At 38.4% G+C, this 25,561-nt stretch overlaps 1 long non-coding RNA gene across 1 annotated transcript in view; it reads left to right on the forward strand.

Moving 5' to 3' along the window:
* Positions 1-25,561, forward strand: part of LOC133249195 (uncharacterized) — a 918,569-nt gene that overhangs the window by 670,554 nt on the left and 222,454 nt on the right. The window contains exon 5 of the long non-coding RNA XR_009736866.1: positions 18,340-18,488. This is a non-coding gene — a long non-coding RNA (uncharacterized LOC133249195). The remainder of the gene's footprint in view (positions 1-18,339; positions 18,489-25,561) is intronic.

Consider the following 25,561-nt stretch of genomic DNA (forward strand, 5'->3'; position numbering starts at 1 on the left):
GAGCTCCAAAGAATTGATGCTTTTGAATTGTGGTGTTGGAGAGGACTCTTGAGTGTTTCTTGGACTGCAAGAAGATCAAAACAGTCAATCCTAAAGGAAATCAGTCCTGGGTATTCAATGGAAGAACTGATGCTGAAGCTGAAGCTCCAAAACTTTGGCCACCTGATGCGAAGAACTAACTCATTTGAAAAGACCCTGATGCAGGGAGAGATTGAAGGCAGGAGGAGAAGAGGATGACAGAGGATGAGATGGTTGGATGGCACCGACTCAATGGACAGGAGTTTGAGTAAACTCCGGGAGTTGGCGATGGACAGGGAAGTTGGCGTGCTGCAGTCCAAGGGGTCACAAAGAGTCAGACATGACTGAGTAACTGAACTGAACTGAACCAAAAGTTTGTTTTCTACAACTGTGGGTCTATTTCTATTTTTCATATATGTTCATTTCTAACATTCATGTTTTTAAAAGTTCACTCTGCCTGCCTGGTGAAGACTGTGCTGTAAGAGGACAAGAATGGAAACAGGGATAAGGTGGTGGCCATGTCAGAGAAACCCCATATCTTTTACTTATTGTGCATATATGAGGGTGGACAGTGCAGATTTCTGAGAGGAGTGGTCAAGAGTTTATTTTTGAACATGTTGAGATGTTCAGTGGGGATTTGGATTAATTAATCAACAGATAAGGACAGTAAGACCTGGAGGTGGGATATAGTTTGAGAGTATAATGGATTATTTTCCAGAAAATGGGAGAGAATGAAGAGTGGTGGTTCTCAAACCCATGTTTTCATTAGAAAAACAACAATGCCCACATCCAAGTACATACTAATTGAATTAAAATATCTGGAATGGGACTGAGACAATGATATTGTTTTTAAAAAAACTCTCATTTTGATTATGGTGTGCAGTGAATTAAAAAACATTCTTGAAGGAAGAAGAGGACTTCCTGGACATGTAGGAAATAAGTGAAAGTCACTCAGTTGTGTCCAACTCTTTGCTACCCCATGGACCATATTCCATGGAACTCTCCAGTCCAGAATACTGAAGTGGGTAGCTTTTCCCTCCTCCAAGGGATCCTCCCAACCCAGGGATTGAACCCAGGTCTCCCATATTGCAGGCAGATTTTTTACCAGCTGAGCCACAAGAGAAGCCAAGAGTACTGGGGTGGGTAGCCTATCCCTTCTCCAGGGAAGAAAAAGATAAACGGTCAACATATTGGAATTAAATCACTGAAGCTTCTGCCACTTAGACATTTAATCAAAAACATTTTTGTAGTGATGAAAATAACTGATCTTGAGATCACAAGTGATGACATATGAAAGGGGCTTATAATATAAGGCTGTTATTATCATTTATACAGTACTTAATACAGTCTCCATAGAGTTGAGCATGGATAATAGCTATTATTTTAAAACCTGTGGAGCTTTTAAAATATAATTTGGGGCTATTTTCTTCTTCCTGAAAGTTTAAAGAATTGGTACTAATTAAAGAATGACTTGACACAATTAAATTTATGATTGAATCTATAATGTTATTCTAAAATATCTAATTAATCATCAAAGACCATTAGCTTAGCATTTTGCTGTATGTAATCTTTTCAACTATCAATAATTCTTTGTCATTATTTGGAAAATCTGGATGGTTAATTTTCTGGCTTAACTAGTGAATTATTGAAATAATATTCCACATCCACATGCAAGACTGAAGAAAATAATCAGCAGTTAAAAGTGAAAGATATTACTTCATGTTTCTATCCTCAACTTTTCTTTTTCATCATCTTTTTTGGGGGTGATACCATTTATTTCTGCAGTTTCTAATATTAATTCTATACCAATAACTACCAAATCTACAATCTTAGCCCTGATCTCAATCCAGTTTCACAAGAACACTTCAAACTCTTCAAATTGATACTGGGTTGGAGGCTCTTCAGGCATCTCACACTCCACATGTGAAAAATGTGGACTAGTGAAGAAGCTGTTTAATAATCCAAAGAAGAGCTGAGGAACTGGAATCAAGCCTGGGGTAACAGGAGATGGAGGGAAGAAATTAGACTTAGATAGATACATTCTGAAGTCTCTCTTTATAGTCTGGGAGCTGATTAGGTGTAGGCAGAAGAGAGTAACCATGAACAGAATCCACATTTCTAATTAGGAACATGAGGGTATGGGAAGTCTTAATAAAAATGAAAGTTTTAGGTGACAGATTGATTTTTAAGGGAAGATAAAATCATTCTAGGCATAATAATGTCATTCTTCCTGTAAGATATTGAGGTGAATACAGTTGCAGGTTACAGTTAGAGTCTGGGTTTGGGGAAACAAGTTAGGTCTACAGTGAAATTTGATATTGATGTAACACTTGTTGCTGTCTAGAGATTGTCAAGACAATTTCCCTGGGAAGTTTTTTATCCTTATGAGAAGGCTGTGTCCAATAAGGGCTAATAAGCAATAATAATATCTAATCATGGCTTCCCTTGTGGCTGGGTTTCCCTGATAGCTCAGCTGGTAAAGAATCTGCCTGCAATGTGAGAGACCTGGGTTCGATCTCTAGGTTGGGAAGATCCCCTGGAGAAGAGAAAGGCTACCCACTCCAGTATTCTGCCTGGACTCATAAATTATTAAATTTATAATAATTATTATATATTATATAAATATATAATTATTAATAATATAATAAAATTTATTAAATTTATAATATATTATTATAGTAAATATTAAAATAAAATAAATATTAAAATATACAAAATTAGTACCTGCAATACAAGGGAGCAAATAAATATTTCAACATTCTATTCAAATCAAAAGAGCTGGTTCATGAGCCCAATTTTCATTGTATCTTTGAATGGGATGAGTCATGCTCTAGAATTTGTAAGAAGTTCTTATTGCTTGTTTTGCTGGGGATTGTAATTAAGAGAGTGAATTTTCTTTCGTATTGTGATTTTAATAATTTAAAGGCAATTTAAATTTAAGGCAATTTGGGAAGAAACTGTGACAGATTATTGAAATTTAGCATATTTCATTGCTGAATCCTGCTGAGTTGCTTTTTTTCACATCAATGACTTTGGAATTAAAGAGTTCCAAGAAACTCAAAATTAGGGACCTCCCAGTGACTCCGTTATGTTTATTATAACTTTTGTATGAACACATTTAACCGAAGACTAAATGAAGGAAAAATTTCAAGAAGAGTATCACTGATGTGTTAAAAAGAAGAGTAGGCATTCAAAATCAAATCCAACATGTATGTTCAGGGAAGACATAAAATTGAGTTAGTCCTCTATTATGAATTATCATGGACAAGAATCACAGAACAAAGGTTTACTGAGGTATCATGTAGAAATGAAGTCAAATTTTCTGAAGAGTTTCATAAATTTTATTATGTATGAAGGTACTTCCCCCTCCCTTTTTTTTTGTATCCAGAGGCTTCCTTTGTGGCTCAACTGGTAAAGAATCTGCCTGCAATGTGGGAGATCTGGGTTTGATCCTTAGATTGAGAAGATCCCCTGGAGAAAGGAATGGTAACCCACTCCAGTGTTCCTGCTCAGAGAATCCCATGGACAGAGGAGCCTGGTGGGCTACAGTCCATGGGGTTTCAAAGAGTTGGACATGACTGAACAACTAACACACACACACACACACACACACACATATGCATTGCAAAATGGTTGCCACAATCCTTACCTTAAATGGTTATGTGTGTGTGTGTGTGGTGAGAAAGTTAAAGATTTACTCTCTTAACAAATGTCAAGTATACGATACAGTATTATTAATTATAGTCACCATGCTGTATATTTGATCCTCATAACTAACTTGTCTTATTACTGAAAATGTGAACCCTTTGATCAACATTCCTAGCTTTCCCCCACCTCCAGCCTTTGGCAACTACCATTCAAATCTATTTCTATGAGTTTCACAGTGTTTTTCTTGAAAGTAAAATATGCATTATTTTCTTTGGCAAAAAATATTTTTGAATGTAGGTAATTCGTAGTTGACTGTATTTATCTTTCTTAAGATATATTATTGTGATACCTCTTCTGATATATAAGTAAAGAAGTTGTCTTTCTTATTGTAGAAAGGAAAACATGATTTTCAAGTATTTTTTACATCAGATCCTTCTTTTCTGAGAGCTTTTTAATCTTATTTTTTGACTTAGTTGTGGCTCATGGGCTCTAGTTCCCTGATCGGGATTGAACCTTGGTCCCCTGCATTGGGAGCCCAGAGTCTTAGCCACTACACCACCAAGGAAGTCTGCTGAGAGCTTTTAGTTTACAATCAGCTCTCCAAGCATTCTACGTTCATCTTCTATTGTAGATACGGAGTTACCATTCTACAAGGGTCTACTTGTGTAGATTTAAATGAAAAATTAAGTTTTCCTTGGCATTTCAGTCTAATCAAGTGCTTGATTGTCTTCCCAAAGGAAAGATTTGGGATTACTTTCACTTCAAGGTGGTAGACTTGCTCACACAACTTAATTGAATGCTTTATTCACGTTGTATGGGACAAAAGGATTGACTAAAATAATACAAGATACCTAAGGTAATTTTGAATTTGAATTAAATATCACTAACTCTAAAGGAGATCAGTCCTGGCTGTTCTTTGGAAGGAAAGATGCTAAAGCTGAAACTCCAGTACTTCGGCCACCTCATGCGAAGAGTGGCTCATTGGAAAAGACTGATGCTGGGAGGGATTGGGGGCAAGAGGACAAGGGGACGACAGAGGATGAGATGGCTGGATGGCATCACCGACTTGATGGATATGAGTTTGAGTGAACTCCGGGAGTTGGTGATGGACAGGGAGGCCTGGCGTGCTGCAAGTCATGGGGTCGCAAAGAGTCAGACACAACTATGTCAACTATTCACATGAGGTGGCCAAAGGACTGGAGTTTCAGCTTTAGCATCAGTCCTTCTGAAGACCGTTCAGGACTGATCTCCTTTAGAATGGACTGCCTGGATCTCCTTACAGTCCAAGGGGCTCTCAAGAGTCTTCTCCAACACCACAGTTCAAAAGCATCTATTCTTTGGCGCTCAGCTTTCTTCACAGTCCAACTCTCACATCCATACATGACCACTGGTAAAACCATAGCCTTGACTAGATGGACCTTTGTTGTCAAAGTAAAGTCTCTGCTTTTTAATACACTGTCTAGGTTGCTCATAACTTTCCTTCCAAGGAGTAAGCGTCTTTTAAGTTCATGGCTGCAGTCACCATCTGCGGTGATGTTGGAGCCCCCCAAAATAAAGTCTGACACTGTTTCCCCATCTATTTCCCATGAAGTGATGCGACCAGATGCCATGATCTTCATTTTCTGAATGTTGAGCTTTAAGCCAAATTTTTCACTCTCCTCTTTCACTTTGATTAAGAGGCTTTTGAGTTCCTCTTCACTTTCTGCCATAAGGGTGGTGTCATCTGCATATCTGAGGTTATTGATGTTTCTCCCAGCAATCTTGATTCCAGCTAGTGCTTCTTCCAGCCCAGCGTTTCTCATGACGTACTCTGAATATAAGTCAAATAAGCAGCGTGACAAAATACAGCCTTAACATACTCCTTTTCCTATTTGGAACCAGTCTGTTGTTCCATGTTCAGTTCTAACTGTTGCGTGCTGACCTGCATATAGGTTTCTCAAGAGGCAGATCAGGCATTGCCTTTCTTTGGGATTGGAATGAAAACTGACCTTTTCCAGTCCTGTGGCCACTGCTGAGTTTTCCAAATTTGCTGGCTTATTGATGTAGCAGTTTCACAGCATCATCTTTTAGGATTTGAAATAGCTCAACTGGAGTTCTGCCACCTCCACTAGCTTTGTTCATAGTGATGCTTTCTAAGGCCCACTTGACTTCACATTCCAGGATGTCTGGCTCTAGGTGAGTGATCACACCATCGTGATTATCTGTGTCATGAAGATCTTTTTTGTGCAGTTCTTCTGTGTATTCTTCCCACCTTTTCTTAATATCTTCTGATTCTGTTAGTTCCATACTATTTCTGTCCTTTATCGAGCCCATCTTTGCATAAAATTTTCCCTTGGTATCTCTAATTTTCTTGAAGAGACCTCTAGTCTTTCCCATTCTGTTGTTTTCCTCTATTTCTTTGCATTGATTACCGAGGAAGGCTTTCTTATCTCTCCTTGCTATTCTTTGGAACTCTGCTTATATCTTTCCTTTTCTCCTTTGCTTTTTGCTTCTCTTCTTTTCACAGCTATTTGTAAGGCCTCCTCAGATGGCCATTTTGCTTTTTGCATTTCTTTTCCATGTGGATGGTCTTGATCCCTGTCTCCTGTACAATGTCACGGACCTCTGTCCATATTTCATCAGGCACTCTGTCTCTCAGATCTAGTCCCTTAAATCTATTTCTCTCTTCCACTGTGTGGTCATAAGGGATTTGATTTAGGTCATACCTGAATGGTCTAGTGGTTTTCCCTACTTTCTTCAATTTAAGTCTGAATTTGGCAATTAGCAGTTCATGATCTGAGCCACAGTCAGCTCGCAGTCTTGTTTTTGCTGACTGTATAGAGCTTCTCCATCTTTGGCAGCAAAGAATATAATCAATCTGATTTCGGTGTTGACCATCTGGTGATGTCCATGTTAGAGTCTTCTCTTGTGTTGTTGGAAGAGGGTGTTCGCTATGACCAGTGCATTTTCTTGGCAAAACTCTGTTAGCCTTTGTCCTGCTTCATTCCGTATTCCAAGGCCAAATTTGCTTGTTCCCCCTGGTGTTTCTTGACTTCCTCCTTTTGTACTCCAGTTTCCTATAATGAAAATTACATCTTTTTTGGGGTGTTAGTTCTAAAACTTCTTGTAAGTCTTCACAGAACCATTCAACTTCAGCTTCTTCAGCATTACTGGTTGGGGCATAGGCTAAGATTCCTATGATATTGAATGGTTTGCCTTGGAAATGAACAGAGCTCATTCTGTCATTTTTGAGATTGCATCCAAGTACTGCATTTCAGAGTCTTTTGTTGACCATGATGGCTACTCCATTTCTTCTAAGGGATTCCTGCCCACAGTAGTAGATTTAATGGTTATCTGAGTTAAATTCACCCATTCCAGTACCAATATTAGAAACCCAAATCTGGGCACCAGGAACATTCATTGCTACTGAGCTGCCTCTCAAATGATAGAAGCAAGGAAATATATGTACATGCACTAATCGGTATACATTCACATTTATAATTATTTCTGTATGCAATTGAAAGTTTGTTGCTGAGCCACAAAAAACACTGGGATTCTTGGCCTCTGGAGGAGAAGAATTCAATCTGAGGCCAGAGACAAGGCTTGATCGCTCAGAGCTTTTGTGTAATAAAGTTTTATTAAAGTAAAAAGGAGATAGAGAAAGCTTCTGACATAGACATCAGAAGGAGGGGTGGAGGGCAGAAAGAATACCCTCCTGCTAGTCTTTAGCTGGATGTTATATAGTTACTAGCAGTCTCTTAATGAAAGAAAGGAAATGTCTCAATACTCAGGCACCAGGCCCCTCGCCCACAAGATGCATTTTGAGATAATCTTGGCACCAGGTGAGTCATCACTGGCCATAAAATGATTGACTTGAATCTTGTAGAAGGGCAGATTACCATACAAATAGTTCTGTTTACATGGATTAGGAGAACAATGTATGAGGAAAACATACTGGTTTGTCAGGTCAGTTCTGAGCCTTTAGGTGGACTTGAAGACAGAGTCTGGGGTAAATGCATAGGACATTAACATACCTTAAGAGAAACATTTCCATAAGAAAAATGCATTGGTAGCTCAAGGTTTGAGAAAAGTTAAGTTCAGGTGGAACCAGGTGTCATTATGGCAACACAGTATTTTAAGAGAAACCTCTTTTTAAATTTGTATAGCGAAGGAAAAAAATATCGCTAGTTTGTTTCCTCCTGCCCCTTAAGAGAGAGATTAAAAAAAAAAAAAAAAAGTCTGACACCTGCAGCGTATTTCCTAGGTTTGGAGACCCCTTGCCTTCCTGTCTGTTACCCTCTCACAGTTAAGGTTAACAAGGGGCTTCCCAGGCGGCACTAGTAAAGAATCCACCTGCCAGTTCAGGAAATATAAGAGACACGGGTTCAATTCTTAGGTCAGGAAGATCCCCTGGAGGAGGGCATGGCAACCCATTCTAGTATTCTTGCCTTGAGAATCCCATGGATAGAGGAGCCTGGCAGTCTACAGTCCATTGGATCACAAAGAATTAGAAATGACTGAAGCAGCTTAGCACCTACCAAGGTGAACAGGAGTTCATACAGATGTTTGCATCTCTAATACCATATGGCATGTGCCTTCTACCCCCGCTTATCTGTAACCTTCCACCCCAGTACTGAAAAATTGGCCCTCCTTAGCTGCCAACCACTTACTTAGTTGTTCAATTCCAGCATACTTGTCTAGCTGCATCAGAACTGTCAACCCATATTTCTGTGGGGAATAATTATGTGAACTAAAGCACAGTGCTGATCTACATTTTTTTCTTTAATCTAACAGACTCTATTATTTCTAAATTACTTAACTCAGCACATTTGCCCTCACACTTCTTGGTGAGGGCGTTTCATACATTTGTCATATATTTAGATAGTATTTTTCTAATTCCATCTTGGGACCTCCCAACCTCTTAAATGATGTTTTAACTTGTGTTAGGTAGTTAAAATAGGAAATAAGAGTCCAGAATGGCAGTGGCTAAAAGATAAGGAAGGGGAAAGCCCATGGAAATAGAGCAAAGGAAGGTCTGAGGACTGGAGTAAGGACCTCAGGTAGAACAAACAACACTCCTGGCTAGCCCAATTTACATAGGGCAGGCCTGGGGGAGGGAAAAACATAAAAAGAGGAGCCAAAGGGCTGGGGGTCTCTCTCCCTCTCTCTCCCACGCACTGGGACGCTCCCCCACTCTCTTCTCTTCACGTCTTTGGGTCGGCATGCCCTCATGCCTTGAGGATGGATTTTCCTGCTATTTTCTAAATAAAATAGAGCTGTAACACGGAGCTATAACACTGATTTGTCTAAAAGCTATAATATGGTCTGTCCAAGACCCAAGAGCTGTGACACACCAAGGGCTTTAATGTCCGTCGCTCCAAATCTTTGTTGTGATGAGACAGAACTGAGGAGTATACACTCACCTGATAATTTACATCCATTTTCAGGTTTACATTTTGTGCTATGAAGTTTTATAAATGGTCATGATCGATTACAGTGTCATACACAGTAGTTTCACTGCATTATCACTGATTATTTTTATTATTCCTAGAATTTTGTCTTTTCCAGAATGTCATATAATTGGAATCATACATAGCATAGTGCTTTTCAGTCTGGTTTCTCTAACATAGCAATATGGTTTTAAGATTCATTTATGCCTTTTTATGACTTAATATCTTTCTTTTTGTTTCTGAAAAATGTACCATTATAAAAATATTCCACAATTTCTTTATCTATTCACTTATTGAAGGCTATATCAGTTGCTTCTAGTTTTCAGCAATTATGAATGAAACACTAGAAACACCTGTGTACAGGTTTTAGTGGAAACATAAATTCACAAATCAGTAAGGTAAATAGCTATATGTACAATTATTTGATTTTATGGTAATATTTAGCTTTGCAAGAAAGTACCAAGTTGGCTACACCATTCTGCATTCCTAATAACAATAAATGAGAGCCCCTCTTACTTTGTATTCTTCTCCAGCAGTTGGTGTTATCCTCTTGGGATTCAAACCATTCCAATAAACATGTAGTGGTATTTCATTGCTTTAAGTTCCCTAATGATATCTGATGATGAGCATCTTTCATATGCTGATTTGCCATCTGTATATTCTCTTGGTGAGGTTTCTGTTCAGCTAATATTTTTTTAAAAACTGGGTTATTTGTTTTCTTATTATTGATCTTTAAGAGCTCTTTGTATATTTTGTATGCAAGTCCTTTATCTTATATACAGTTTTCAAATATTTTGTCCCTATAACTTGAGTTTTCATTCCCTTAAGTCTTTCAGAGAATAGAAGTTCATAGATTTAATAAATTCTGGCATCAGTTTTTCTTTCATGGATCAGTATTTTAGTGTTCTATCTAATATTTCATTGCTGCAGCCAAAGTTATTCTCCTTTGCTTTTCTTATAAAAGTTTTATAGTTTTCAATTTAAATTAGGCCTATGATCTATTTTGCGGAGAAGGCAATGGCACCCTACTCCAGTACTCTTGCCTGGAAAATCCCATGGATGGAGGAGCCTGGTAGGCTGCAGTCCATGGGGTCGCTGAGTCGGACACGACTGAGCGACTTCACTTTCACTTTTCACCTTCATGCATTGGAGAAGAAAATGGCACCCCACTCCAGTGTTCTTGCCTGGAGAATCCCAGGGACGGGGGAGCCTAGTGGGCTGCCGTCTATGGGGTCGCATAGAGTCGGACACGACTGAAGTGACTTAGCAACAGCAGCAGCAGCATGATCTATTTTGAGTTGTTTTTGTGTGTGTGTGTGTGTGTGAAATGTGTAAGGTTCTGGTTTATTTTTGATTTTTTTTTTTCTTGTGGATATCCAGTTTTCCAGAACCATTTATTGAAAAAAATCTATCTTTTCTCTATTGAGTTGCCTTTGCCCTTTTCTAAAGATGAGTTGATAATAATTATGTGGTTTTTTAGCTTGTTTTAGGATTCGCCAGTCTTCCCTTGTTTTATATGTTCATTCTCTTGCCAATGTCACACTGACTTGGTTACTGTAAATTTATGGTAAGTTTGGAAGCTTCATAGTATGAATCCTTCAGCTCTGTTCTTCTTCATGATTGTGCTTGCTATTTTTAAGTGTTTTGCCTCTCTATATAAACTTCAGATTATTTTTGTCAGTATCACCAAAAACAGCTTTTTGGAATTTTGATTGAGATTGTGCTGAAACTATAGCTCAAGGTAGGAAGAACTGACATCTTAACAATATTGTCTTGTCATTCATAAACACAAAATTTGTTGGTATTTATTTAGATTTTATCCAATTTTGCAATCAAAATATAATAGTTTTATACAAAGACCTTTTAAAAATTTTGTTAAATTTATACCTAAATATTTCTTTTTTTTTTGTTATTGAAAGTGGTATTGTTTTTAAAATGTCAAATTTTAACTTCCCTGATAGTGCATAGGCATTCATATATATAGGAAAACACTTGCCTTTTGAACATTAAGCTTGTGTTCTGCAAATATTTCTTATGCTTTGTTATCTTTATTTCTTCTCTGGTATTCCAATTATGCATGTGTTACATCTTTTGAAATAATCCCATAGTTCTTGCATGTGGTGCTCTTTTCCATTTTCCATTCTTCACGGTCTTTTCAGTTCTGTTAGGAAGTTGATTTTCTCAGGGTATATGCCCAGTAATGGGATTGCTGGGGTATGGTAGTTTTATTTTCAGTTTTTTAAGGAGCCTCCATTCCTGTTCTCCATAGGGGCTGTGTCAACTTTACAGTCACACCTATGGTGCACAAGAGTTCTCTTTTCTCCACACTGTCTCCAGCATTTATTGTTTGTAGATTTTGTGATGATGGTCTTGTTGACTAGTATTAGGTGGTACCTCATTATGGTTTTGATTTCTCTAATGATTGTTTATATTCATGTAAGTCAGAAAGAGAAAAACAAATATCATATTAATACTTCACTTTTGATGTCACAAAGATCGGCCCAACCTATGTGCTAAGTCTTAAACAAGCACCACATTCAGGAGGAAGCTTGTCTCCCATTGCTGAAGAATAGCCCCTCATTTTCATTTTCGGTGTGGATATTTGAATGATACCCTCTCTTCATCTGCATTTGTATTAAGACTGGAATAGCAAGCTAATGACAGAAAGGAACAAGGGCTGTGGAAATTCCATCTGAGCTATGGGCAGCCCTACGTTCCCAGGTGGCAGTAGTAGGGGTACTGAGAGCCCAAAATCCATGGTGTCAGTAGAGTAAGCTGGGGATTCTGTGTAAAGCAGTAGCAGTGGTGACCTCACCACACAAATTCTATGTTATCATTTGGAGTACTGTTTCTGGCTCTGTATTTCTGTTCTTCAGCATTCTAAGATTTTCCATGAGTAACTCAATATCATTTGAATAAATTCCTTATCTACTCAAATTAGTAAAATGTAGAACATATTGACTGTAGCTACTATGTTTCCATTAAAATTAGAAACAAAACAAACAAACGAAAAAGACTGAAATAGTCACTGCATTATAGTTTTCCTAAAGTTGCTGATCAGGAAGCTGCCCTTTCCTCCTTTTATAAGGACCTTAGAGTTGTGGCTCATACCAAGACTGTCTTTTCAAAAACCTTATCTCTGAACTGCCCCAACAGAGGGGAGAGCAGAGGCTCTCCTCTTCCTTTTATGTGACATTTTTTTTATTCATCCCCAGATTTTCTCACAAGGTTAAAGTAATTCATAAAACTTCACAGAAAGATGGGTGCTTCTAAGAATAATTGCAAGGTAGAGGGAAGATTTTTAAAAGAAAAATATATACTAAACATACCTTTTCTATAGTCCAAGGCAAAAGCACTTAGGAATTTAAACCTTCACCATGAGTCACTTTATGATTGTTCCCATTTCCTAGCTTTACTCAAAAGGGGAGAGCTCTTCTGGTACCTTGTCATTTATTTTATTATCAACAGTTATGTATTGGTCTCTATATCAGTGTTCCACATCCTAGAAGGCAACTATGAACCTCTCTGTCCATTCGAGAACCTCACATTCTACTCATAGAAATCAAAAGACCCCCAGGACGTACTTCCATTTCATAGCAGTAAATTTAACAAACAGTTATCTAGTTTAAAGATGGTCTGGTCTAAAGACTTCCCAGTCTTTGGTGGTCATTAGAATTCCATGTCTTCAAGGACAGTTCATGGTTGTGAGTGAGCATTTCAAAACATTCATGCAGGCATCCAGAGTAGCAGTTGCTATTTTAGGCATATATGGTATAGCCTTCTGAGGGTCTAGAGAGGACTCCTGAAACACACACACACACACACATCTTTTCCAAGAACAAGCATTAATTCTCTGAGGAAGGGAAGCCTATTCCCAACTGCCAGTTTTCTTATTTGCAAGTTGTTTCTTTCATAAAGTAGATTGATCTTCATGTTTATTAGTGGGGGAAAGTGTTCAATAGCTGAGGCCTATTTCTTAAGGACACTTACAACCAAATCCCTAAAATATTTGTTGGAAAAATCCTTTCAAATTCTTAGATTTGTCAAGTCTCAAATTTGAGGATAATTGCCTACATGAGCAGGTTCAGAAAGCCTTCTCAGTTACATGTGTGTGGTGAAGAGAGCAGGCTCTTAACTGTACTTTCCTGGATATGACATGCAGTGGGCAACCTTTTAGGAAAGAAAGAGTTGAAGAGGTAGACAGACAAGGTAGAGGCATGCAACTGCATTTTTTTCTATCAGAAAATAAAAGTTCTTATTTTAAGGCTGAATTGCTTTAAACGTGGGGCATTGTAAGATGCATGTAATATGTTTCACCTAGAGAAATCAGCATGGCTCTGATTCTGCCAGGCTGCTACCTGCAGGAGCTTAGCTCACACAGTGCTCTATGTGAAGAACACCCCCTGGAGCTCAGTGCCATTTACGTGGATGACAATGGGAATGAGGCCCCTGGAGTTGTGTAGCACAGCTGGTAGTGGTAGAAGCCTTTGGAATAGTAAGAATTTTAATTTTCATGTAATTTATTGTAATTTTATTTTCTTTGGAAAGTTGTCCAAAGTCAATGGTTTCCTTCAGCAGATACTAAATCAAATGTCTTTTCTCAAAGTTCTTATTATACTTATTGCACTGTTGTTAAAAGTTGGTCTACTTGTCAGTTTCCCGTCTACCTCAAAGCTCCAGCTTTTTTTTAAGATTTTCTTTTTATGTGACCATTTTTAAAGCCTTTATTGAATTTGTTACAAGATTGCTTCTGCTTTATGTTTTTGGCTTTTTGGCCACAAGGCGTGGGATGTGGTTACAAGGCGTAGGGTGTTGTACCCACACCCCCTTCAGGATTGTACCCACACCCCCCTGCATTGGAAGGTGAAATTTTAACCACTCAAACACCAGGAATTCCCTCCAGATTCCTTTATTCCTTTTACCAATAGTTCCAAGCACAGTATATGGCACAAGTGTTTAGTAAATGTTTCCTGAATTAAAAGTAAATTACTTTCTATGACATATGTGCAATTACCTTGCATTTTTTCTACCTAATTTTAATTTGTTGTCAATTTAGTTCACAGAAAATGCACTGTGCTTATATTTATTAAATTAAATGTCTCCTAGGTGTAAGCATATTAAAAAGTAAGCTTAATTAAATCTCAATTTCCTGTGATCATTATATAGGTTCCTCATTGCTGTGTCTCATATTAGCTTGGTTCAGTGGTTAGATGGAAATTAACATGAATACTTAATGAGCGATCACTTTTCCATTCTGACATATTACTAATGATACTTAGAGTTTAAAGTGAATTAGGGTTAATTAGAAATGTCCATAATTTGTCTACCCTTCATGTCAAGACTGGCTCGACAAGCAGAGTTTCCAAAAGCATAATAGGGCAAGAGAATGAGAAACGAGACACAAGAATTGAAAAGTGAAGACACAGTGAGAAGCAAATTCACAAGACACAGTGAGAAGCGAGAATCAGGGAACAAACACCGCTCCAAGGCGAAGGTGCTGAAATTGAATCCAAGCCAGCTTTATCACACTTTCAGCAGTGAAGAAAGAATATGCGGGGAGTTAAGCTATAACTCATGTAGTCTTCAGGGCCAAAGAACAAAGTGATCATTAACCATTGAGTAACTAAGAAACAGGAGAAGGCAATGGCACCCCACTCCAGAACTCTGGCCTGGAAAATCCCATGGATGGAGGAGCCTGGTGGGCCGCAGTCCATGGAGTCGCTAAGAGTCGGACAAGACTCAGCGACTTCACTTTCACTTTTCACTTTTGTGCATTGGAGAAGGAAATGGCAACCCACTCAGTGTTCTTGCCTGGAGAATCCCAGGGACTGGGGAGCCTCGTGGGCTGCCGTCTATGGGGTCGCACAGAGTCGGACACGACTGAAGCGATTTAGCAGCAGCAGCAGCAGCAATTAAGAAACAGTAATCAATAAAAAATCAGTAACTAAGACTAATATTCTTATCTATAGATTTTTCCACCAGATACATAAAACATGTGACTCTGAGACACCAGTTGAGAAACAGTCCAACCCCAGGATCATATCTTGTTTTCAAAACTATGAACTGTTCCGTCTGGACTCGTTCCAAGTCTTCATGCCTTATAGCATTCAGTTTATCAATAATTATAAATTTCTTTTGCAGCCCTTGCCGGGGCCTGCTTTGCTTTTATTGTTCCTACCTCCTACACTTCTGACTGACATTACATCCTTACACTTAAGAATACGATGAGTGCTACAGACCTGTGCAGGAATATTACTGGTCCTCAGAGGCTCAGCAATCAACATTATTAACCCATTAGTTATCTCAAACCTATCACCTAAACTTTCTGGAATTTGTATGTTGTCATCAGTGTTCTCCAAAACACTGTTCTGAAGTGTAACCTCAAGTCTGAGTGTTTTGTGATAACAGAAGATATAGTCTTGAGTGACTGTCAGTCACTTCCCCACAGGAATTTCTGGGATGAAGTGGTACAGCACATCTTTCATTCTTGTCTCTCTCTCTCTCAACTCACCTACACCCAAGCTGCTTCCTTTGGTGCAGTTTAAAGATTGGTTTCTTTCAGATATGATTCTTTGACTCTAAGATAACTGGTAATGTGAGTGAATGCATATTATACTGAGCACATGATTAGACAAAACTTTAATAAGATGATGTAAATGTCCAGATGTAGGAATGTAACCATCAGAGGCCTTTCTTATAATCTCACACATTGTTCATTCATATAATAAAATACTGAAGTGACACTCTCTAGTTAGATTATTCTGGTCATTTCACACTTTTAATTTTCTTTGTGAACTTTCTTCTGAATATGTCCAAGTTTAATGAGAAGCTTTCCAATCTTTCAAGCTCTGACTTTGTGTTTCTTTTCTGTTTTCCCACAACAGACAGGACAGTGTCCATGGTAAATATTCTATGATTATTATGAACACATTATTTAGGTAAAAAGTGTATATTCTAACCTCTTAGATGAATTAACCTATTTAATCATTCTAGAATTAAGATAATGTGTTACATGCAAAAAACTCCTTAAACTGAGGAGTTTATTATATTTATAATATAGTAATAATATTGTTATATTATATATAATATTATTTAATATAATATAGCTTATTATACTACATCAGCAGGCATAACCCAAGTTTAATAACCCTGTCACAATGATTTATTTAACCAAACAATTCAGAAAAAAATATTTGCAGAAAACCAAGTTCAACAAGGACTTCTAAGATCAAAGGGGGCAAGCAGTCACTTAAAGTTGAGCAAATATATATACAAGTTTTAAAAATTAGAGAGTCTGGAAGATGCTAGTTATGCTTGGATTTTAAAATCCTTGAGAATATTGCATTGAATCAACTCAAAATGAAAATAAGCCTCTTCTTATGGCTTTTCCATGCATACTTCAGTAGCTGCAATATAATAAGGACTCAAAAAATGCTTTAGGATTAATGTTGATTGAATAAGGAGGAACATAGCTACAAACACCATCACTACTATGAAAAAAGCCTGCAAATGAAATTAAATTGTTGTGTTTAGTCTCAGAAACTGAATAGGAGATACCAAGTCTGCTGCATTTAAAAACATATCCCAGAGTGGATACTTATGATATAATTTTGTGGGCCACATTTTTATGCTTTTTATTCATGCATGAATTCAACATTTTATTATAAGCACTAAAATGATATTTAATTATAGAGTTAATTATTTTTAATAGCAAATGACTTACAAGTTGAACATTTGTTTGTACTTGATTAAACTGTTTTGGTCATTATGTATCATTTCACTCCCTGCTTTTGAATAAATATACTCATTTTCATTTGCTTTTAGTACACTACAAGAAATGTAATTAAAAACTGATGACTAACCAAGATATTGTGCATCAAGAATGTGGAAATATTTACTCTCTATGGAATGCAAATTATTGAGTATGCAAATTTTATAATACATAGATAAGAGTTTTCAATAAATTTCAAGCAATGTGTTTAAAGGGGCAAGCATTAATAATTTGTTGCTCATTCAAACAATTGTTTTGAAGCTCTGTTCGCCATTTCCATGTACAACAAATGAATGATTCACTCATATGAGATTGCCAGTCTTATTTAAAAAGTCAATCCATTTAGTATCTTAGATTTAATTTTTGTGAAAGTTTTTAAAAATAATTTCCTATGTACATTGTCCAGATCCATTTCACTTGAGTATTTTGTCATTTACAGAAATAACTCATCAATCTGCTAGTGCAATCTTTCTTAATGTTATTTTTCTTAGTCCTGTGAAATGTGCTATTTTGAATCTCTGAAATGTTATAAACCACCAGATTGCTAATTGCTTTGGATGCTGTGAAAAATAATTAATCCACATTATTTTTTATATTTAATTGACAGTGTAATGCATTTAACTAAAGACCTGCAATAAACTATTTCTAATTACTGAGGGTGGTGGAGTGGAAAACTAGGCTGTAAAACTTTACAAGGAAACAATGTTTTCTTCATTACATTAAAAGTCATTGTTGATATATCTTTTTCAGAGACAAAAAATAAAGTCCCCTAAATGGGAAGTTCTGGAAAACTAGAAGGAGTTGTGGAACAATTTTACTCATGATTTAGTGAGATGCTTTAATTATTATTTTAATAGATTGCACTGGTGGTGTATGTCAGATACTAAATTTACCATCCTTGCACTAAAATTTCTCTTTCTTTATTTGGTAGAACTTTATGAGGGAGCTACAGTATGGTAGGCTACAGTCCATGGGGTCGCAAAGAGTAGGACACAACTGAGTGACTTCTCTTTCACTTTCACTTTTTTATTATGAGGGAGCTAATCATGTTACTGCCAGAATGAGTGATCTTTATCACTGGTCTGTATTTAATTCATTCTGTATCTACAGATACAGACATTAACCTGAAAAGCTATGCCAAATTTTAGATGTCACTGAAATATATAGATATACCAGGAACTGGGTCCATTCTTAGCTTCCAGAGCAGGGACTCCTCGTTAGAAACTGATCCTTGATGTCACAAATTGGGGTGTGAAACATTAGGCTCTGAGTAGTACTATTTGCATTGCCTTGTGGCTCTGAGGTTTTTAATTAATAGCATATCCTTCTTTTCCTCCCCATAACCCCTGGCTAAAATAAAATGTCTCCACTGGTATTTCATTCAGTTGCATATTTAATTTCAATGATGTACATATTCCAACAACAGACAACTAAAGCAAGTGACCTGTTTCAGGGAATGTAAATTGTTTTCAGGATTTCAGAAATTGAAAAGGGATAAGAGGAAGGAGAAAATGCTGGGCTGGTGTGAAGCAATAGCCTGTAATCCTCGCAGGATTCCTAATACCACTCGGACCCCAGAGGGCTCAGAGGAGTGGGCTGATACCTCGCAAGCCTCCACACTGGTGAGTGTAGCAATGGTACCTCGAATGGCTTGTGTGAATGGATGCTGAGGGAATGGCGGGGAGGGAAGGGCTTCCTAAGTTAACAGTTCTCTGCTTTGCAATGGATATTGTTTATACAGATGTTGTTTAATGGGTAGTAATTATTGTAATTTTACAGAATTTAGAGTTTAATTCAGATTAAACAATTCATTTTTTTTTCTGTTTCTTTTGACATTGCCCATCCATTATGTCAGTGACCTTAAAGAGATATTTAAAGTTTATATCTTGCATTCTACACTTTTTTAATGAAATCAATGGAGGAAAAGAAATAGGGTTATCCAAAATAATGAAAAAATCAGAATGATACCTTCTGTATTTTCCTATATTCTAAAAATGTCTTTAAATGGATTTAAAAGTTATAATTTTGATACACTATTGTGAATTAAGTAATTGCAAGAATTATTTGAAGACCAATAACATACTTGTTCTTGTATTGTTTTCTGCTTTAAGTTTACATGTTTGGCTTCAGTTAGCTTTATTTTCCAGTGATTAGGAAAATAACTTATTAGCAAAAGAGGTTTTACAAAGTCTTTGTTAAGATTTTGCATGCAATATATTTCATTTTGATTTAAGGAAGAATTATTCCATTCAATCTCTAAGTTTTAATTGACATGTTAGTTGTATTTTAATTACCGTTTTACCAATTTATAAGAACAGAAGTGTTTTTATTGGCCTGATTTATTAATTGATGAACATGTAATTAAACATATGTAAAAGTTATGTTTCTTTTTGCTTCTGAGTTATTTGATAATTTCTATAATTTTACATAAAAATAATAATCCTGAACAAATATTATTAAGCAAATTTAAATAGACACCAATGGAAGGAATAGGCTTTCAACTGATGAAACAGAGAAGTGGGAATCCTATTTAATTTCACTCATCTTAGACAGTGGGAAAAAGGGCTGATGGTACTAAAATAAACTGCAATTTGATTGGACAGTGAAAGTTCTGGGGAATAAATTATTTGAAATCATTATCTGCAATGGTTCATGTCACTCTAATATACTCCTTTGTAAATTAATGTTTTCAATAAAACTGCTTGGCATAAGTTAACACCACTCAAAATACGTGTTGCATAATATGCATATATAAAGCCAGACTTTGTAGGTATCATGCAATAGGTAAAAATTTTTCATTAAATATATTACTTCTGTGATCTCATTATAGTGGCTTTAGTGTTTAATTTTTATTCAGTAGAACCATAGATCCAAACCAGAAAACAATCTTGAGCAAAACATTTAGCCTGGATTTCTCTTATAATTTTGGGTAACTTAATATTAGCTTTATTTTACATATATTAGCTTTATTTTGTACATATGTACTAAATTTTACATATTTTACACTTATGGCCCAGAGAAATTAAGTGACTTTCTTAGTGTCATTTAGCTAGTATATGTCACTCCTAGGATTACTAGAATCCTTCTTTCTCAAGATAGGGCTTGCTGTATTAGGGCAATAGCCTGCAGTCACTGTAACATAACCCCAAATATAAGAAAAATAAAATATTTCCTATGTCAGAGTGCACATGTCTAGGGCAGTTCTCCTTGGAGGTTCACTGTCAAAGGTTCACTGATTGTTCAGACTCCATCCATCTTTCTATACTACCTTCTTAAGCACATGAGCTCTTAGGTCACTGAGGAAAGGAAAAGGCTATGTGGTTCATTATGCATGAGCTATTATGGAGCAACCTGTAATGTGTAGGCATCCTTCCACTGGCCAAAACCTAGTCCCATAGACCTGTCTGAACTGCAAAGGAGGCTGATGAGTGTCAGGAATCCATATGGACAGGACAAGCAGATGGAGCTAGTAAGCACTTAGCACATCTCTACCACAGTCTGTCCTCTGGTCATCACATATTCATGTCACGTTTCCACTCTTTCATGAAGAAGAAGCATTGCTTTCCAAGAGAGATAACTAAAAATTCTTTTGTTCAGTGAATTCCATTCAAGTCCATTATTGTTGTTATTGTTCAGTTGCTAAGTTGTGTCCAGCTCTTTGTGACCCCATGAACTGCAGCACACAAGGCTTCCCTGTCCTTCAGTATCTCCTGGAGTTTGCTCAAGTCCATAGTCTTTGGTTATTCATCATCCTCATCTAATGATGTGATGGTGAATCACCTACAAATAAATTATCTGTACCTTGCAACCAGCTCCCAACATACATACATACCCAATATGCAGGAGAGAGGTAAGAAAAAGGAAATCATAATAAGCGCTCATGTTTGGAAAGAGAAAGAATCAGATGAACATGGGAATCAGGGGTTAATTCCTGCTAGACAGACATTATCAAGTCTCTCTGACTGAGAGGTAAGGGAGGATCCTTGAATTGGCTTTGACCCTGATCCTTAGGAGATCTCACTTGGACATCCTTCTCTCTAGCCTCTAGATATGCCCTCTGAGAAGTTCTCCCTTTTCTATTATTGTCCCTGTTCACACTTGAAGTGCCTATAGAAACATATCACATTATATATATATATATATATATATATATGTATTTTTTTTTCCCCCTGCTTGGGGAAAATTACGGGGCCAAGAGTTGTTTTAAGTCTTAAGTATTTCAAAGTTCATACTTCTGGAAAAATGGTATTTTAGTACTACAGGCCTCTGATATCTGCTTGGGTTCTGATTTCCCTTTGCTTCCTGATAGTTTATGTGTCTATGAAAGTTCTTTCTTGGTTGCTTTTAATCCCCAATTATCCATGCCATTTTCTCATGATCTTATGTTGAAAAGCAGACAGAAGGACCACATCCTCAACATCTTTGTCTAGAGATACTTTGTTCAGCTGAGAGGGTACACTCAGTGTCAGCTTTAAATATCATATAAGCCTTGAGTCACTTTATTCAAATATAACTTTTCATTGGAACTTTGTTGCTCACTTCAAGGTCAGATCTACCAGTTGGGGTTTAGAAGAAGCCATACATTGGATCCATTGCCAAAAGAAATATCAATAATCTCAGATATGCAGATGACACCACCCTTATGGCAGAAAGTGAAGAGAAACTAAAAAGCCTCTTGATGAAAGTGAAAGTGGAGAGTGAAAAAGTTGGCTTAAAGCTAAACATTCAGAAAATGAAGATCATGGCATCCGGTCCCATCACTTCATGGGAAATAGATGGGGAAACAGTGGAAACAGTGTCAGACTTTATTTTTTTGGGTTCCAAAACCACTGCAGATGTTGACTGCAGCCATGAAATTAAAAGACGCTTACTCCTTGGAAGGAAAGTTATGACCAACCTAGATAGCATATTGAAAAGCACGGACATTACTTTGCCAACAAAGGTTCATCTAGTCAAGGCTATGGTTTTTCCTGTGGTCATGTATGGATGTGAGAGTTGGACTGAGAAGAAAGCTGAGCACCAAAGAATTGATGCTTTTGAACTGTGGTGTTGGAGAAGATTTTTGAGAGGGCTTGGACTGCAAGGAGATCCAACCAGTCCATCCTGAAGGAGATCAGCCCTGGGATTTCTTTGGAGGGAATGATGCTAAAGCTGAAACTCCAGTACTTTGGCCACCTTATGCGAAGAGTTGACTCATTGGAAAGACTCTGATGCTGGGAGGGATTAGGGGCAAGAGGAGAAGGGGACGACAGAGGATGAGATGGCTGGATGACATCACTGACTCAATGGACGTAAGTCTCAGTGAACTCTGGGAGTTGGTGATGGACAGGGAGGCCTGGCTTGCTACGGTTCATGCGGTCGCAAAGAGTCGGACATGACTGAGTGACTGATCTGATCTGATCTGATACATTGGGTCCAGCAAACCCTGAAACTTCTGGATTCTCTCTATTTCTGGTCAGATCTGCTTTCACACAAGCCACTTAGTTCCTGAGCTCATATTTCTCCTGTAACACCTTGCTGAATGTAGCAGATAGTAGTTAACATGCATTATGAAGTTTTGTTTTTCAATATAGTTTGAGTGTTACCAGCCCAACAGGCCTAGGTTCTGACCCTTGAGATTTTGCCAAGAGTTATGACCAAACTTCATAATGATGAATAGCTTTCTACATTTGTAAATCAGTTCCCTGCTCCCTATTGCTTAAAAATCAAACAAAAACCACATACTTGTGATTTTCATTATGGTAGCACAGACTTTGGCTGTTGATTTCTGTATTTGGATAGTTATAAAAACTGCAGCACACTCAGCAAAAACAGAAAGCTGTGATTGTACAGAAAATATAGAAATTATTTAATCTGCTATTCAGATCAGATCAGATCAGATCAGTCACTCAGTCGTGTCCGACTCTTTGTGACCCCATGAACCACAGCAAGCCAGGCCTCCCTGTCCATCACCAACTCCTGGAGTTCACTCAGACTCACGTCCATCGAGTCAGTGATGCCATCCAGCCATCTCATTCTGTTGTCCCCTTTTCCTCCTGCCCCTAATCCCTCCCAGCATCAGAGTCTTTTACAATGAGTCAACTCTTCGCATGAGGTGGCCAAAGGACTGGAGTTTCAGCTTTAGCATCATTCCTTCCAAAGAAATCCCAGGGCTGATCTTCTTCAGAATGGACTGGTTGGATCTCCTTGCAGTCCAAGGGACTGTCAAGAGTCTTCTCCAACACCACAGTTCAAAAGCATCAATTCTTTGGTGCTCAGCTTTCTTCACAGTCCAACTCTCACATCCATCCATGACCACAGGAAAAACCATAGCCTTGACTAGATGAACCTTTGTTGGCAAAGTAATGTCTGTGCTTTTCAATATGCTATCTAGGTTGGTCATAACTTTCCTTCCAAGGAGTAAACGTCTTTTAATTTCATGGCTGCAGTCACCATCTACAGTGATTTTGGAGCCCAGAAAAATAAAGTCTGACACTGTTTCCACATCTATTTCCCATGAAGTGATGGGGCCAGATGGCATGATCTTCGTTTTCTAAATGTTGAGCTTTAAGCCAACTTTTGCACTCTCCACTTTCACTTTCATCAAGAGCCTTTTTAGTTTCTCTTCACTTTCTGCCATAAGGGTGGTGTCATCTGCATATCTGAGGTTATTGATATTTCCCCCAGCATTCTTGATTCCAGCTTGTGTTTCTTCCAGTCCAGCATTTCTCATGATGTACTCTGCATATAAGCTAAATAAACAGGGTGACAATATACAGCCTTGACGTACTCCTTTTCCTATTTGGAACCAGTCTGTTGTTCCATGTCCAGTTCTAACTGTTGCTTCCTGACCTGCATACAAATTTTTCAAGAGGCAGATCAGGTGGTCTGGTATTCCCATCTCTTTCAGAATTTTCCACAGTTTATTGTGATCCACACAGTCAAAGGCTCTGGCATAGTCAAAAAGCAGAAATATATGTTTTTCTGGAACTCTCTTGCTTTTTTGATGATCCAGCGGATGTTGGCAATTTGATCTCTGGTCCCTCTGCCTTTTCTAAAACCAGCTTGAACGTCAGGAAGTTCACGGTTCACATATTGCTGAAGCGTGGCTTGGAGAATTTTAAGCATTACTTCACTAGCGTGTGAGATGAGTGCAATTGTGCGGTAGTTTGAGCATTCTTTGGCATTGCCTTTCTTTGGGATTGAGATGAAAACTGACCTTTTCCGGTCTTGTGGGCACTGCTGAGTTTTCCAAATTGGCTGGCATATTGAGTGCAGCACTTTCACAGCATCATCTTTCAGGATTTGAAATAGCTCAACTGGAATTCTATCAACTCCACTAGCTTTGTTTGTAGTGATGCTTTCTAAGGCCCACTTGACTTCACATTCCAGGATGTCTGGCTCTAGATCAGTGATCACACCATCGTGATTATCTGGGTCCTAAAAATCTTTTTGTGCGAGGTCAGGGGCAGCGGCCGAGAGTGCCAGATTGTGATGGCGCAGGAACGGCTGAGACGAGATACCCCACGTCCGAGGTCGGGGGGGGCGGCCGAGAGGAGATACCCCACGCCCTTAAGCCTGAGGCCAGGGGTGGTGGGTAGGAAGAGCTACCCCACGCCCGAGGCCAGAGGGGGCGGCCGAGAGGAGATCCCCAGCGTCCGAGGTCAGGGGCCATGACGAGAGGAGTTACCCCGTGTCAGAGGCCAGGGGCGGCAGGCAGGAGGAGATACCCCACACCCTTAAGCCTGAGGCCAGGGGTGGCGGGCGGGAGGAGCTACCCCACGCCATGGCTGCGCAGGCACAGGAGGGCCTAGAGGAGCTATCCCATGTTGAAGGTCAGGAAGGGCGGTGGTGAGGAGATACCCCTCATCCAAGGTAAAGAGCATTGGCTGCGCTTTGCTGGAGTAGCCGTGAAAAGACACCCACGCCCAAGGTAGAAGAAACCCAAGTAAGACGGTAGGTGTTGCAAGAGGGCATCAGAGGGCAGACACACTGAAACCATACTCATAGAAAACTAGTCAGTCTAATAACACTAGGACCACAGCCTTGTCTAACTCAATGAAACTAAGCCATGCCCATGGGGCAACACAAGATGGGCGGGTCATGGTGGAGAGATCTGACAGAATGTGGTCCACTGGAGAAGGGAATGGCAACCACTTCAGTATTCTTGCCTTGAGAACCCCATGAACAGTATGAAAAGGCAAAATGGTAGGATACTGAAAAAGAAACTCCCCAGGTCAGTAGGTGCCCAATGTGCTACTGGAGATCAGTGGAGAAATAACTCCAGAACGAATGAAAGGATGGAGCCAAAGCAAAAACAATACCCAGCTGTGGATGTGACTTGTGATAGAAGCAAGGTCCGATGCTGTAAAGAGCATTATTGCATAGGAACCTGGAATGTCAGGTCCATGAATCAAGGCAAATTGAAAGTGGTCAAACAAGAGATGGCAAGAGTGAATGTCGACATTCTAGGAATCAGCGAACTGAAATGGACTGGAATGGGTGAATTTAAATCAGATGACCATTATATCTACTACTGTGGGCAGGAATCCCTCAGAAGAAATGGAATAGCCATCATGGTCAACAAAAGAGTCTGAAATGCAGTACTTGGATGCAATCTCAAAAACCACAGAATGATCTCTGTTCGTTTCCAAGGCAAACCATTCAATATCACAGTAATTCAAGTCTATGCCCCAACCAGTAAAGCTGAAGAAGC

This window comes from Bos javanicus, chromosome 6 (assembly GCF_032452875.1).
Source record: "Bos javanicus breed banteng chromosome 6, ARS-OSU_banteng_1.0, whole genome shotgun sequence".
NCBI lineage: Eukaryota > Metazoa > Chordata > Mammalia > Artiodactyla > Bovidae > Bos > Bos javanicus.